Genomic DNA, 14030 nt, shown 5'->3' with positions numbered 1-14030 from the left:
TTCGTGTTTCTTCGCCCAAGCAAGTCTCTTGTTATTATTGGTGTCCTTTAGTAGTGGTTTCTTTGTAGCAATTCGACAATGAAGGCCTGATTCACTTATTCTCCTCTGAACAGCTGATGTTGAGATGTGTCTGTTACTTGAACTCTGTGAAGCATTTCCTTTGGCTGCAATTTATGATGAACTTATCCTCTGCATCTTCCTTTCCTGTGGCGATCATCATGAGAGCCAGCTTCATCATAGCGCTTGATGGTTTGTGTGACTGCACTTGAAGAAAAGAAACTTGAAGAAAATGTCTGCATTGACGGACATTCTTAAAGTATTGATGAACTATCGTTCCTCTTTGCTTATTTCAGCTGTTCTTGACATAATATGGACTTGGTCTTTTACCAAATAGGGCTATCTTCTGTATACCACCCCTACCTTGTCACAACAGAACTGATTGGCTCAAACTCATTAAGAAGGAAAGAAATTCCACAAATTAACAAGGCACACCAGTTAATTGAAATGCATTCCAGGTGACTACCTCATGAAGCTGGTTGGGGGAATGCCAAGAGTGTACAAAGCTGTCATCAAGGCAAACGGTGGCTACTTTGAAGAATCTCAAGTATAAAATATATTGTTTAACACTTTTTTTGTTACTACACAATTCCATATGTGTTATTTCATAGTGTTGATGTCTTCACTATTATTCCACAATGTAGAAAATAGTCAAAATAAAGAAAAACCCTTGAATGAGTAGGTGCTCTAAGACTTCTGACTGGTAGTGTATATATATATATATATATATGGTTACAAATATATGGAATTTAAAAGGTGACCAAGTTCAGTTGAGGAATACAGGAATGATGTACCTTTTTCCTTTTTTTGTAAGAATTCCTCCACATTTTACAGGCTTTGAGCAAGGTTGTATGTTCCCCATGCAGCCTTACCCCTCCATTTTGCTACCTGTTGTGAACCGAAGATGCTGATAAACATGGCTGCCAGAGCAACAGTGTCTACTCTAAAACAAACTCTCAACTACCATTGTGAGTCTACCCAGCTAAGGATTATAACAGTCCTCCTTTGCCTTGGATATACCACAGCAGTACGATGAGGAACCATTGCAGACTGATATAAAGAGACTTTTGCAGATAACCTACTCCAGGTGTACCCAGTGTTAATAAGACAACCCTGATAGTAACACGGTTGGATAGTTTGGTGTCTTATTCCTTTTTTGTATGTGAGTGGATTTCTGTCTCTTCTGACCACGTCGTATGTTTAGCATGGGTGTTATTTCCTATGTTTAACCCCACACAACCCTGAGTACACACACAAACACATTCCCTCACCACACAACAACATGCACCAGTGTGTTGGGGGTACACAGCGATGGAGGGACGGACCAAGGACAACACGCCAGAGGAAGTGGAGGAGTTTTTGTGTTTTCTTTTCATATTGTTCGTGATGAACAATCAGCTGCTTTCTGGGGGTAAGGGAAGACTGGAGAGGGGTGTTAATGAAAAATGTTTCTGTGCTACCTATGGATTGCGGACATCAATTCAATTTTTTCATTTACAATCAAATGTTAAAAAAAGAATAATGATGGAGATTCTGTAGCTGTTGATTGTTTGATTGTTTTCAATGGTTCTACCCCCCCCCCCTACCCAACCCATGAAATTGTGCATGCAGATAATTATTTGTTTTCAGATTAACACCAATATTCTGTAGGGAGTTGCTGATCTAGCTCACAATGCCTGGAATTTCACATTCAAATCAAATATGCCCTTATCAGAGAGGTTTTTAAGCAGGCCATAGTTGTCCAGTGCTTTGGTAGATGCAGGGTAGGGTTTCATACAGCCAACAACCCTTACAAAGGTTTTTTTTAATGTTATTTTAAAGTTATATTATTGCTGGTGATCTCCCGAAATGATGTCAAGCGAGACATAGCAGTAATAATAACCATTGGATGTTTACAGATAAAAGCGAGTGATTTATGTATAGGGCATATCCATTTGATGTTTAACAAACTGAATGTAAATCATGCTGCATGATGTACTTCAAGCATTGGCGACCAACAGTCCCATTTTGGTCATCAGACATCAAGTGGAAATGTGCCATTATCTGTAAACCTCTAAAGCTTATTACTTTACCTGCAACCATTTGCAATCAATTTTCAATGGTGGGTATTGAAATCATACATGCTCTATTGTACATCCACCCTGCTTTCATGAAATCATGAAAACTAATTTTAAGTCTGGCATCTCTCGTTTCCACTCAGAACATCTGAACACTACATTACATGTGCCAATAATTGAAAACTTGTCTGCTACACTCCACTTATTTCCGTTAACTTTAAATAAAAAGGGCCAGCCATATGACCGCCTGTCTTGAAATTATAAAAAAAACTCATGGCCCTTTTCTGCAAATGATTCAAGACTAGGGTGAACACATCAGGCTTTCTATATTAGAGTTCCTCACTTTTGAAGTTTCTCTAGACATTTGTATGTCGGTGAATCTATGTGTATGCTTATGCATTTCTGGGTGTGTGTGTTTTTTTTCTTCTCCAAATCAGAGTGCTTATTGGTATGTGTGTGTAAGTCTGTGTGTGTGTGTGTCTGTGTGTGTGTGCGCGTGCATGGGTTTGTGTATGCATGACTCCTTGCATGCATTTGGTTATATGAGTTAATACAGTGTATACGTGGGCTCATAGTGTATGTTTAAGTAGTGGACAGTGGACAGACAGCAGGAGAGAGGTTAGGTGTTGATGGCAGGGTTAGACCATACAGGCTAGACAGATAAGAGTCTAGCTTGATCCACAAAGACCTCTGACTGCCAGGGAAAGCAACCCCATCAGAGTGTGAACTGCATGCCTACCAGAGACTGGGAGGCCAAGTACACTGTCTACTATCCCCGCAAATCGCTAGAGCAGTTTGCAGCCAATGCCAGTGATGCAGAGCCTTTTATCCCATACCCTGATAAATGTGGGGGTGTAATCTGAGTTTTTGTGAGAGTTTTCTGTGAAAATATACCTTATCAGGTTTGTTCTTCTGAGACAAATCCAGGTTGGGGGGAGGTCCAAGGTGCAATCTCACAGCAGGAAAATTATTGATCATTGCTCATTTCCATTTCAAAAGGCCTGTGTTTCATACTCTAAAGTTTGTTCAGTACTGTGCAGTGAGGCATATAGAAAAATGAATCCTTTGTGAAGATTCTGAGCCAGTGGATGGGTAAACCTTTGTGTAAAGCTGATCTACCTTCAAAAAAAGAGTGATGGAGAAAAGAAAGAAACAATCCACTATGGCTGTACTTTTACCTATTGAGTGTGTGTTTGCATCTCATTTGATAAAGCATGTGTGCATGAGTCTGTGTACTGTATGTGTGTGTGAGTGTGTGTGCGTGTGTGCACATGTGTGTGCGAGTGTGTGTGTGCGTGAATGTGTGAGTGAGTGTGAAATGCATTAGTAATGTTCGTCAGGCTCAGTTTACCAATGTATGCATTACTGGTGCTGGAACTCATCTTCAGTCACAGGATGTTCTGATTACTCAAGTATTCATTCAGAAATATCTAGGTCACATATTGAATTGACTGTTGCACTCAAATATTAAGGTTTAGAGGCGATCAAATGGTAAAAGTGTTACAATAACCAATCAACAAAACTATTACATACATTCTAATGAAAATAATCAGGGCAGAGCTAGATTTGAGATAAGCATGGGATTATAGCTAGATGGATTTCTAATGTAAAATGTCAGACCAGGTTTGATAACCTTGGTTTCAGCCAAGTGTCCCTAAAATAATATTAGAGATAATTGAACCGACAGCCTTTTCATTGTTCTAAGTATGTGACAAGTGGTTGTTACATAGTTGTTATACAATGATTACATACAATTGACATGCAGTTACATGATGATTTAGCATCCGGACATAAAGTATGAACTAAGGTTGTTTTGACCCACTGTTGCCTCAATGTCATTCTATGACAGGCTGGTCAGACAACTATATGGATTAGGCTATATTTACATTATCCTTTAGCTTCATATCATGTCACTGCAAATGGTCATGTTTGAAATAAGAATGGGTCTAAAATGGGTCTTGAAATCCACGTTTTTAACTCGAGAGATGTTCCATGCGCTTGTGTGTGTTAACTTATAGAGTTTTCCTAAATGATCCTGGCTAATTTAAACATATTCCAGTTGTGATATGAAAAACAGTCATATTTTTGTTCATGGTAGTGAAAAACCTTATTTCAGTGATACCCCTAAAAAAAATGATATAATGGATTTTTTTGTTTTAGTTTTTTTGTTTATCTTTTTATTATTTTTTTCAATAAAATTGAGTCTTCAGTGTTGCACGCCTTATTTATTTCAGTGCATCCAAAGAAAATGAAAATAATGTGTATCTTTTGGAGCGTATGGAAAATTCAGCAAATTATAGAATGACCTGCCATGCTTTGTGCTTGATCCAAAATAACGACCAGCTACAGAAAGTCTTACAGCTCATCATTCATCACCATTTTTATGCATGTGCTTGAGAATTCATGAAATCTAATAAAGTTAAATAAAGCACAGCTCAGGGATCCAGAGAATATAAAGAATCGTCATAATATCTGAAGATTCCTGGTGAGGTCAACCTGGAGTTGGGAGAGTGTGGGGGAGGACGTGGGTGGATGCAGGAACTCACAGGAGACTAGTTAATGGCTATGAGAGAGAGAGAGAGAGAGAGAGATACGGGGAGAGATGCATAAGGATTTACTCAGACATAGAGGTACATTACAGGCTAACCAAACCTAGGCTTACCTATAGTCTGCATACAAAAGTTAATAACATACTCATACTATGCTATTTCCTGTTAAATGAAAGCAAATCTATTTAGTGGTCATGATCGAATAGGATAAGAAAACAACCAAACACATGGCCATTATATGTGTGTGCATGCGTGCCTCACGGAAATCATCACTGGATTATGTGATCATTTTAATTTCTGTTTGTGGATCACTGATACACGGTTGATCCCAATCTAAGTACAATAGGAACACACAAAGGTTAAAACCAGTTAAATGTAACTAAATGTACTCTAAAATGTAATTCACGTAATGTCCAAAGGTAATTATCATGAAAGGGCCATAAACAAAAATGACAATGAAAAAAATAGAAACATGTTGTATGCAACAATTTCAAATATTTTACTGAGTTACAGTTCACATATCTCTAGTGTGCCAGTGGCCATCGAAGGTGAGAAGTTGCCCACTGAAGTCAGGTACAATGCCAAACTGCAGTCAGGTCAAGACCCTGGTGAGGACGACAAGCACGCAGATGAGCTTGCTTCCCGTAGACAGTCTCTGACAGTTTGTGTTGAAAATCGGCAAACCCACAGTCTCATCAGCTGACCGGATTGCTGGTCTCAAACGATCCCGCAGGTGAATAAGCCGGAAGTGGAGGTCCTGGCCTGGCGTGGTTACACGTGGTCTGTGGTTGTGAGGTCGTTTGGATACTGCCAAATTCTCTAAAATTAAGTTGGAGGCGGCTTTTGGTAGAGAAATTAACATAAAATACAATTCTCTGGCAACAGCTCTGGTGGACATACCTGCAGTCAGCATATCAATTGCACGCTCCCTAAAAACTTGAGAAATATGTGCCCTTTTGTTGTGTGACAAAAATGTACATTATAGAGTGTCCTTTAATTTTCCCCAGCACAAGATGCACCTGTGTAATAATCATAATGTTTAATCAGCTTCTTGATATGCCACACCAGTCAGGTGGCTGGATTATTTTGACAAAGGAGAAATGCTAACTATCAGTGATCAAATCAAATCAAATGTATTTATATACCCCTACGTACATCAGCTGATATCTCAAAGTGCTGTACAGAAACCCAGCCTAGAAAGGCCAAAACCTAGGAAGAAACCTAGAGAGGAACCAGAATATGTGGGGTGGCCAGTCCTCTTCTGGCTGTGCCGGGTGGAGATTATAACAGAACATGGCCAAGATGTTCAAATGTTCATAAATGACCAGCATGGTCGAATAATAATAAGGCAGAACAGTTGAAACTGGAGCAGCAGCACGGCCAGGTGGACTGGGGAGAGCAAGGAGTCATCATGTCAGGTAGTCCTGGGGCATGGTCCTAGGGCTCAGGTCCTCCGAGAGAGAGAAAGAAAGAGAGAAAGAGAGAGAGGACATGTGGGGTGGCCAGTCCTCTTCTGGTTGTGCCGGGTGGAGATTATAACAGAACATGGCCAAGATGTTCAAATGTTCATAAATGACCAGCATGGTCGAATAATAATAAGGCAGAACAGTTGAAACTAGAGCAGCAGCACGGCCAGGTGGACTGGGGACAGCAAGGAGTCATCATGTCAGGTAGTCCTGATGCATGGTCCTAGGGCTCAGGTCCTCCGAGAGAGAGAAAGAAAGAGAGAAAGAGAGAATTAGAGAAAGCACACTTAAATTCACAGAGGACACCGAATAGGACAGGACACAGAAGATCTCCAGATATAACAAACTGACCCTAGCCCCCCGACACATAAACTGCTGCAGCATAAATACTGGAGGCTGAGACAGGAGGGGTCAGGAGACACTGTGGCCCCATCCGAGAACACCCCCAGACAGGGCCGAACAGGAAGGATATAACCCCACCCACTTTGCCAAAGCACAGCCCCCACACCACTAGAGGGATATCTTCAACCACCAACTTACCATCCTGAGACAAGGCTGAGTATAGCCCACAAAGATCTCCGCCATGGCACAACCCAAGGGGGGGCGCCAACCCAGACAGGATGACCACATCAGTGAATCAATCCACTCAGGTGACGCACCCCTTCCAGGGACGGCATGAGAGAGCCCCAGTAAGCCAGTGACTCAGCCCCTGTAATAGGGTTAGAGGCAGAGAATCCTAGTGGAAAGAGGGGAACCGGCCAGGCAGAGACAGCAAGGGCGGTTCGTTGCTCCAGAGCCTTTCCGTTCACCTTCACACTCCTGGGCCTGACTACACTCAATCATATGACCCACTGAAGAGATGAGTCTTCAGTAAAGACTTAAAGGTTGAGACCGAGTTTGCGTCTCTGACATGGGTAGGCAGACCGTTCCATAAAAATGGAGCTCTATAGGAGAAAGCCCTGCCACCAGCTGTTTGCTTAGAAATTCTAGGGACAATTAGGAGGCCTGCGTCTTGTGACCGTAGCGTACGTGTAGGTATGTATGGCAGAACCAAATCAGAGAGATAGGTAGGAGCAAGCCCATGTAATGCTTTATAGGTTATCAGTAAAACCTTGAAATCAGCCCTTGCTTTGACAGGAAGCCAGTGTAGGGAGGCTAGCACTGGAGTAATATGATCACATTTTTTGGTTCTAGTCAGGATTCTAGCAGCCGTATTTAGCACTAACTGAAGTTTATTTAGTGCTTTATCCGGGTAGCCGGAAAGTAGAGCATTGCAGTAGTCTAACCTAGAAGTGACAAAAGCATGGATTAATTTTTCTGCATCATTTTTTGACAGAAAGTTTCTGATTTTTGCAATGTTACGTAGATGGAAAAAAGCTCTCCTTGAAATGGTCTTGATATGTTCTTCAAAAGAGAGATCAGGGTCCAGAGTAACGCCGAGGTCCTTCACAGTTTTATTTGAGAAGACTATACAACCATTAAGATTAATTGTCAGATTCAACAGAAGATCTCTTTGTTTCTTGGGACCTAGAACAAGCATCTCTGTTTTGTCCGAATTTTAAAGTAGAAAGTTTGCAGCCATCCACTTCCTTATGTCTGAAACACATGGTTCTAGCAAGGGCAATTTTGGGGCTTCACCGTGTTTCATTGAAATGTACAGCTGTGTGTCATCCGCATAGCAGTGAAAGTTAACATTATGTTTTCGAATGACATCCCCATGGGTAAAATATATAGTGAAAACAATAGTGGTCCTAAAACGGAACCTTGAGGAACACCGAAATTTACAGTTGATTTGTCAGAGGACAAACCATTCACAGAGACAAACTGACATCTTTCCGACAGATCAGATCTACACCAGGCCAGAACTTGTCCGTTTAGACCAATTTGGGTTTCCAATCTCTTCAAAAAATTGTGGTGATCGATGGTATCAAAAGCAGCACTAAGGTCTAGGAGCACGAGGACAGATACAGAGCCTCGGTCTGATGCCATTAAAATGTAATTTACCACCTTCACAAGTGCAGTCTCAGTGCTATGACGGGGTCTAAAACCAGACTGAAGCATTTCGTATACATTGTTTGTCTTCAGGAAGGCAGTGAGTTGCTGCGCAACAGCCTTTTCTAAAGTGTTTGAGAGGAATGGAAGATTCGATATAGGCCGATAGTTTTTTATATTTTCTGGGTCAAGGTTTGGCTTTTTCATGAGAGGCTTTATTACTGCCACTTTTAGTGAGTTTGGTACACATCCGGTGGATAGAGAGCCGTTTATTATGTTCAACATAGGAGGGCCAAGCACAAGAAGCAGCTCTTTCAGTAGTTTAGTTGGAATAGGGTCCAGAATGCAGCTTGAAGGTTTAGAGGGCATGATTATTTTCATCATTGTGTCAAGAGATATAGTACTAAAACACTTGAGCATCTCTCTTGATCCTAGGTCCTGGCAGAGTTGTGCAGACTCAGGACAACTGAGCTTTGAAGGAATACGCAGATTTAAAGAGGAGTCCGTAATTTGCTTTCTAATAATCATAATCTTTTCCTCAAAGAAGTTCATGAATTTATCACTGCTAAAGTGAAAGCGAACCTCTCTTGGGGAATGCTGCTTTTTAGTTAGCTTTGCGGCAGTATCAAAAAGGAATTTTGGATTGTTCTTATTTTCCTCAATTAAGTTAGAAAAATAGGATGATCGAGCAGCAGTAAGGGCTCTTCGGTACAGCACGGTACTGTCTTTCCAAGCTAGTCGGAAGACTTCCAGTTTGGTGTGGCGTTATTTCCGTTCCAATTTTCTGGAAGCTTGCTTCAGAGCTCGGGTATTTTCTGTGTACCAGGGAGCTAGTTTCTTATGAGAAATGTTTTTAGTTTTGTATTCAAATAATAGTTTTGTGCAAATGGAATCTGGGATCTTTTATTTCAGCTCATGAAACATGGAACCAGCAATTTACATGTTGTGTTCATGTTTTTGTTCAGTATAGTTTAATTTTATTTCACCTTTATTTATGCAGGTAGGCCAGTTGAGAACAAGTTCTCATTTACAACTGCGTGGTAAAAAAACGATTTATTGGTGGTGACAGAGTTTCCTAGCCTCAGTGCAGTGGGCAGCTGGGAGGAGGTGCTCTTATTCTCCATGGACTTTACAGTGTCCCAAAACCTCATGGAATTACTGCTACAGGATGCAAATTTCTGTTTGAAAAAGCTAGCCTTAGCTTTCCCAACTGACTGTGTATATTGGTTCCTGACTTCCCTGAAAAGTTGCATATCACGGGGGCTATTCGATGCATTAACATCTACTAACCATGTGTATGTGACAAATAAAATTTGATTTGATTTGATTTGATTTTAAATGCAGTACGCCACAGGATGTTTTTTTGTGCTGGTCAGTGGCAGTCAAGTCTGGATTGAACCAAGGGCTATATCTGTTCTTAGTTCTACATTTTTTGAATGGGGCACGCTTATTTAAGATGGTGAGGAAAGCACTTTTAAAGAACAAGGCATCAATAAAGGCATCCTCTACTGACGGGATGAGGTCAATATCCTTCCAGGGTACCCGGGCCAGGTCGATTAGAAAGGCCTGCTCGCTGAAGTGTTTTAGGGAGCGTTTGCCAGTGATGGGGGTGGTCGTTTGACCGCGGGACCATTACGGACGCATGCAATGAGGCAGTGATCACTGATATCCTGGTTGAAGACAGCAGAGGAATATTTAGAGGGCAAGTTGGTCAGGATGATATCTATAAGGGTGCCCATGTTTACGGATTTAGGGTTATACCTGGTAGGTTCCTTGATAATTTGTGTGAGATTGAGGGCATCTAGCTTAGATTGTAGGACTGCCGGGTTGCTAAACATATCCCACTTTAGGTCACCTAACAGTACGAACTCTGAAGATAGATGGGGGGCAATCAATTCACATATGGTGTCCAGGGCACAGCTGGGGGCTGAGGGGGGTCTATAACAAGCGGCAACAGTGAGAGACTTTCTCTGGAAAGGTGGATTCTTAAAAGTAGAATCTCGAACTGGGCACAGACCTGGATAGTATGACAGAACTCTGCAGTAGATTGCAAATCCTCCCCCTTTGGTAGTTCTATCTTGTCTGAAAATGTTGTAGCTGGGGATGGAAATTTCAGAATTTTTGTTGGCCTTCCTATGCCAGGATTCAGACACAGCTAGCACATCAGGGTTGGCGGAGTGTGCTAAAGCATTGAATAAAACACATTTAGGGAGGAGGCTTCTGATGTTAACATGCATGAAACCAAGGCTTTTACGGTTACAGTCAACAAATGAGAGCGCCTGGGGAATAGGTGTGATGCTGGAGGATACAGGGCCTGGGTTAACCTCTACATCACCAGAGAGACAGAGGAGGAAAAGGATAAGGGTACGGCTAAAGACTGTATGAACTGGTCATCTAGTCCGTTGGGAACAGAGAATAAAAGGAGCAGATTTCTGGGCGTGGTAGAATAATGTACAGACAAGGGTATGGTAGGATGTGAGTACAGTGGGGGTAAACCTAGGCATTGAGTGATGATGAGAGACCTTGCATCTCTGGAGACACCAGCTATGCCAGGTGAGGACTCCCCATGTGTGGGTGTGTGGCAAAGAGCTATCTAAGGCATGCTTAGCTGGACTAGGGGCTCTACAGTGAAATAAAACAGCAGAAGACAAGGCATATTGACATTAGAGAGAGGCATGTGTAGCCGAGTGATCATAGGGTCCAATGAGCAGCAACAGGTGAGTCAGGGAGCCATTCGGTTGTCGCTACTATGCTAGGCGAGCGGGAGGCACAACGTTCAGAAAGCTAGCTGACCGGGGCTAGCAGATGGGTCACCGGCTACATCGCAATGGAAAAGCCTGTTGAAACCACATCGGATGATTACGTCGGCAGACCAGTCATAATGGATTGGCTCCGTGTTGGCAATAAAGGGTCCAGGCCAATTGGCAAAAGAGGTATTGTAGCCCACGAATTAGCGGGTATACCTTTTTAGGGAGATGGGCCTAGCTGGAGGCTAGCTCAAGGCTAACTGGTGCTTGCTTCGGGACAGAGCCATTAGCCAGCAGTAGCCACTCGGTTGTAGCTAGCTGGCTGCAATGAGCCGGTGTAATGGCCCAGAGGTTGCGGCAGGAATCCGGTGATGTGGTGGAGAAAAGCAGTCCGGTATGCTCTGGCTTGATATCGCGCTGTGCAGACTGGCAGGTATTGGCCGAGCTAAAGCTGGCTGGTGTCCAAGCTTAAGGTTAAGATAGCTAGCCGTGGCTAACAGTGACTACTAGCTAGTGACTAGTTAGCTGGTTAGCTTCTGATTGAGGTTCCAGTTATAAGGTATAAAAGAAGCAGATCCGTACCACATTGGGTGAGGCAGGTTGCAGAAAAGTATGTTTAGATCGTTGGTGGAAAGTGAGATTAAAATATTTTGAAAAAAATGCTGGATACTCCAAGTAAGGTTCAAATCTCACCTTTCTGGTAAAAATAGTTACAAATATCTGAGGTGTAGTCAATTGTGAAGACACAAGCTTCAAGTACACAGTACAAATATGAAATATTTTTTAATGTACAGTATTTCCTATTTAGCAAAACTGTATGAATAAGAATTTAAATTACTTTTATGCTTTATTAATATAGTATAATCAAAAGTATACAATTACTAACTATAAGATTTCAAATTCTTTATAACTTGAAAATACATATTTGTATGTTTAATGTTAGAGAAAATATGTACATTTTCTAAAGGTCTCTCTTGATCAAAACGTCTGCCCCCACCACTGTGAATGTCAAACAGAGCTCCTGAACTCTTTAGTAACTCACCTTTCAATTTATATTAACCTTGTCCATACATGACAAAGAGAAAGTGTTTTTAGTTTAAAATCTATAAAAATCTATCAATTATTTTAGATTACTCTTATAAAGTTAGCTTCAAATCCAGCTAAGAATGTGCTAGATTGACTAAACCACTCTCTCCTATATGGGATTATACTGATGACAGAACTACGCAAATTAGTATTTTGAATTTCGTGGTCACACATTGAGATTCGTGGTTGCAAGTACGATTCGTAAATTAGTTAATGCATTTTGCAAGCTTGTATCATGATGTGTTAAAGATGTAACTTTACATTTGAATCCATTCAATAAGACTTGCAGCTATAATTTATTTTCAAAATTATTGCAAATACATTTACGACTATTCTGTTGTGAATCAAAAATACACTTGCAGATTTTAAATCTGCACATGCTCGGAGATCTGTCACTGTTGTCACATTACCAAGATATTCGCAAGCTTGTAAAAAGTGTTGTACATTTGTAGAAAGAGATTTGCAACAAAAACATTTGATTTGAGCAGCTCTGGGAGTAGGACCTTTTATTCCTGACCAATCAATTCCCTTTTCCAAAACCGCAGAGCACTGCCATATGGGTTTTTCGAAGTCACAATAGTCCCAGTCAGCAAGATGGTGGACTAAACAGAGCAGTGTAGAGCACCTCAAGATAAGCATGTAATACTCAATATCAGTAAGTTAGTCTAAATATTAGCACTTCACAAACTGGTGGGTAATAACCTTAAATCTGGATAACAACACAAAACAAATCATAAGGCTAGAGAAATGTATCGACAAATATTATGAAAACAAGCAACACCCAAACATAATGGAGAACCAATCCCGAAAAGAAAACACGACTCTTCCACGGACACAGACGATTTAAGCTTTTCACCACCCGGAATGGTAAGGGTGGAGACCGATCTGTTAAAATTGATAATGACAAACTAGGCATACTCAAATTAGTCAGTGAGGATATAAAGGAGTTGATGGCAAGCCTCAAGATGAGTGATGAAAAAGCTGCGACATTGAAGAAAGAAAGAAACAAGCTAAAAGGGACAGTCAATAAGATTGAAACTGATGTTAATGAACTTAAAAAGGAGAACATCTTTCTGAGAGAAGCCTTACTTGACATACAGACTAGATCCATGGAGAGAAAATCTGGTACTTACTGGTATCCAAGAGAAAGAAGGAGAACTTCATGAGCGTGTAGTTAGAGAGTTCCTCCTTACAGAGCTTCAGATCCCAAGCGAAGCTGTCGAAAAAATCAAACTCTAACGTTTGCACCGTTTTTGACAGAGATATGAGCGCCCAATCGTTGCCAAATTTGCTTTCTTTAAAGATAAAATAATGGTTAAAAGCCTGGGTAAAATACTTGCTGGCATGAAAATAAGCATGAATTATCAGTTCCCAAAGGAAATTGCAGAACGACACAAAGTGTTGTATCCAATTTTCAAGGAAAATAGATTAAAAGTGAAACGTGTAGCTCTCGTAGTTGATAAACTGTATATTGATAGCCAAATTTTCCAAGACACAAAGACTACTCCATGGTTTCTAAATATTATAAAGTTCCCACAGAGGAGTCGAATAATGGAACACACAATACTAGCCATGATAGGGATTGTAATAAAACAATATAGAGAGAAAAGTTATAAAATACAACAATTGTTAAAGAAATAAACTACAACTACACTATACCATTCCAGATAGGGAATGTTGGAAAATCATTTGTTTTAGACTTTCCATTTTTAGTATTTCATGAATTGATAAGACACCATTAGAGGAAAGGATAATTAGCTAAATAATACATCTTCAAATATAAGGAACTGGAACACAAAAGTACTCAATCAACATGGTATAGATAAAACACAGAGGACATAGAAGGCACAATATGTGGGTATGTGTGAATGTACTGTGATGGAAGGTTGGGTGTGTGTTTTTGTGTTTGGAAAAGTGTTTAAGTGAGTGAAAAACGATAGGGGCTGCAAATCCAGAGTCCATGTGTGTTTCTGAGCAGGGGTTGTGAGAGAGAGCTTTCAATTTTGTGCAGATATGGGATATACATTTTTAAATAAATTATGAATATAGTTTATTTATTTACTGTCCTATCATGAT

General features: G+C 40.7%; 1 long non-coding RNA gene across 1 annotated transcript; it reads right to left on the bottom strand.

The window, feature by feature from the left end:
* Nucleotides 1-4897: 4897 nt before the first annotated feature.
* On the bottom strand, nt 4898-13173 carry LOC149972533 (uncharacterized). The gene is made up of 2 exons (XR_016490994.1): nt 13088-13173; nt 4898-6366 (listed from the first exon to the last, which is right to left on the bottom strand). It is a non-coding gene; the product is annotated as an uncharacterized LOC149972533 (long non-coding RNA).
* Nucleotides 13174-14030: the final 857 nt, after the last annotated feature.

This window comes from Oncorhynchus mykiss, chromosome 23 (assembly GCF_057628025.1).
Source record: "Oncorhynchus mykiss isolate SJ-2025 chromosome 23, ASM5762802v1, whole genome shotgun sequence".
Taxonomy (NCBI): domain Eukaryota; kingdom Metazoa; phylum Chordata; class Actinopteri; order Salmoniformes; family Salmonidae; genus Oncorhynchus; species Oncorhynchus mykiss.
Note: the sequence above shows the minus strand (reverse complement) of the source record. Positions and strands in the feature narration are given on the sequence as shown.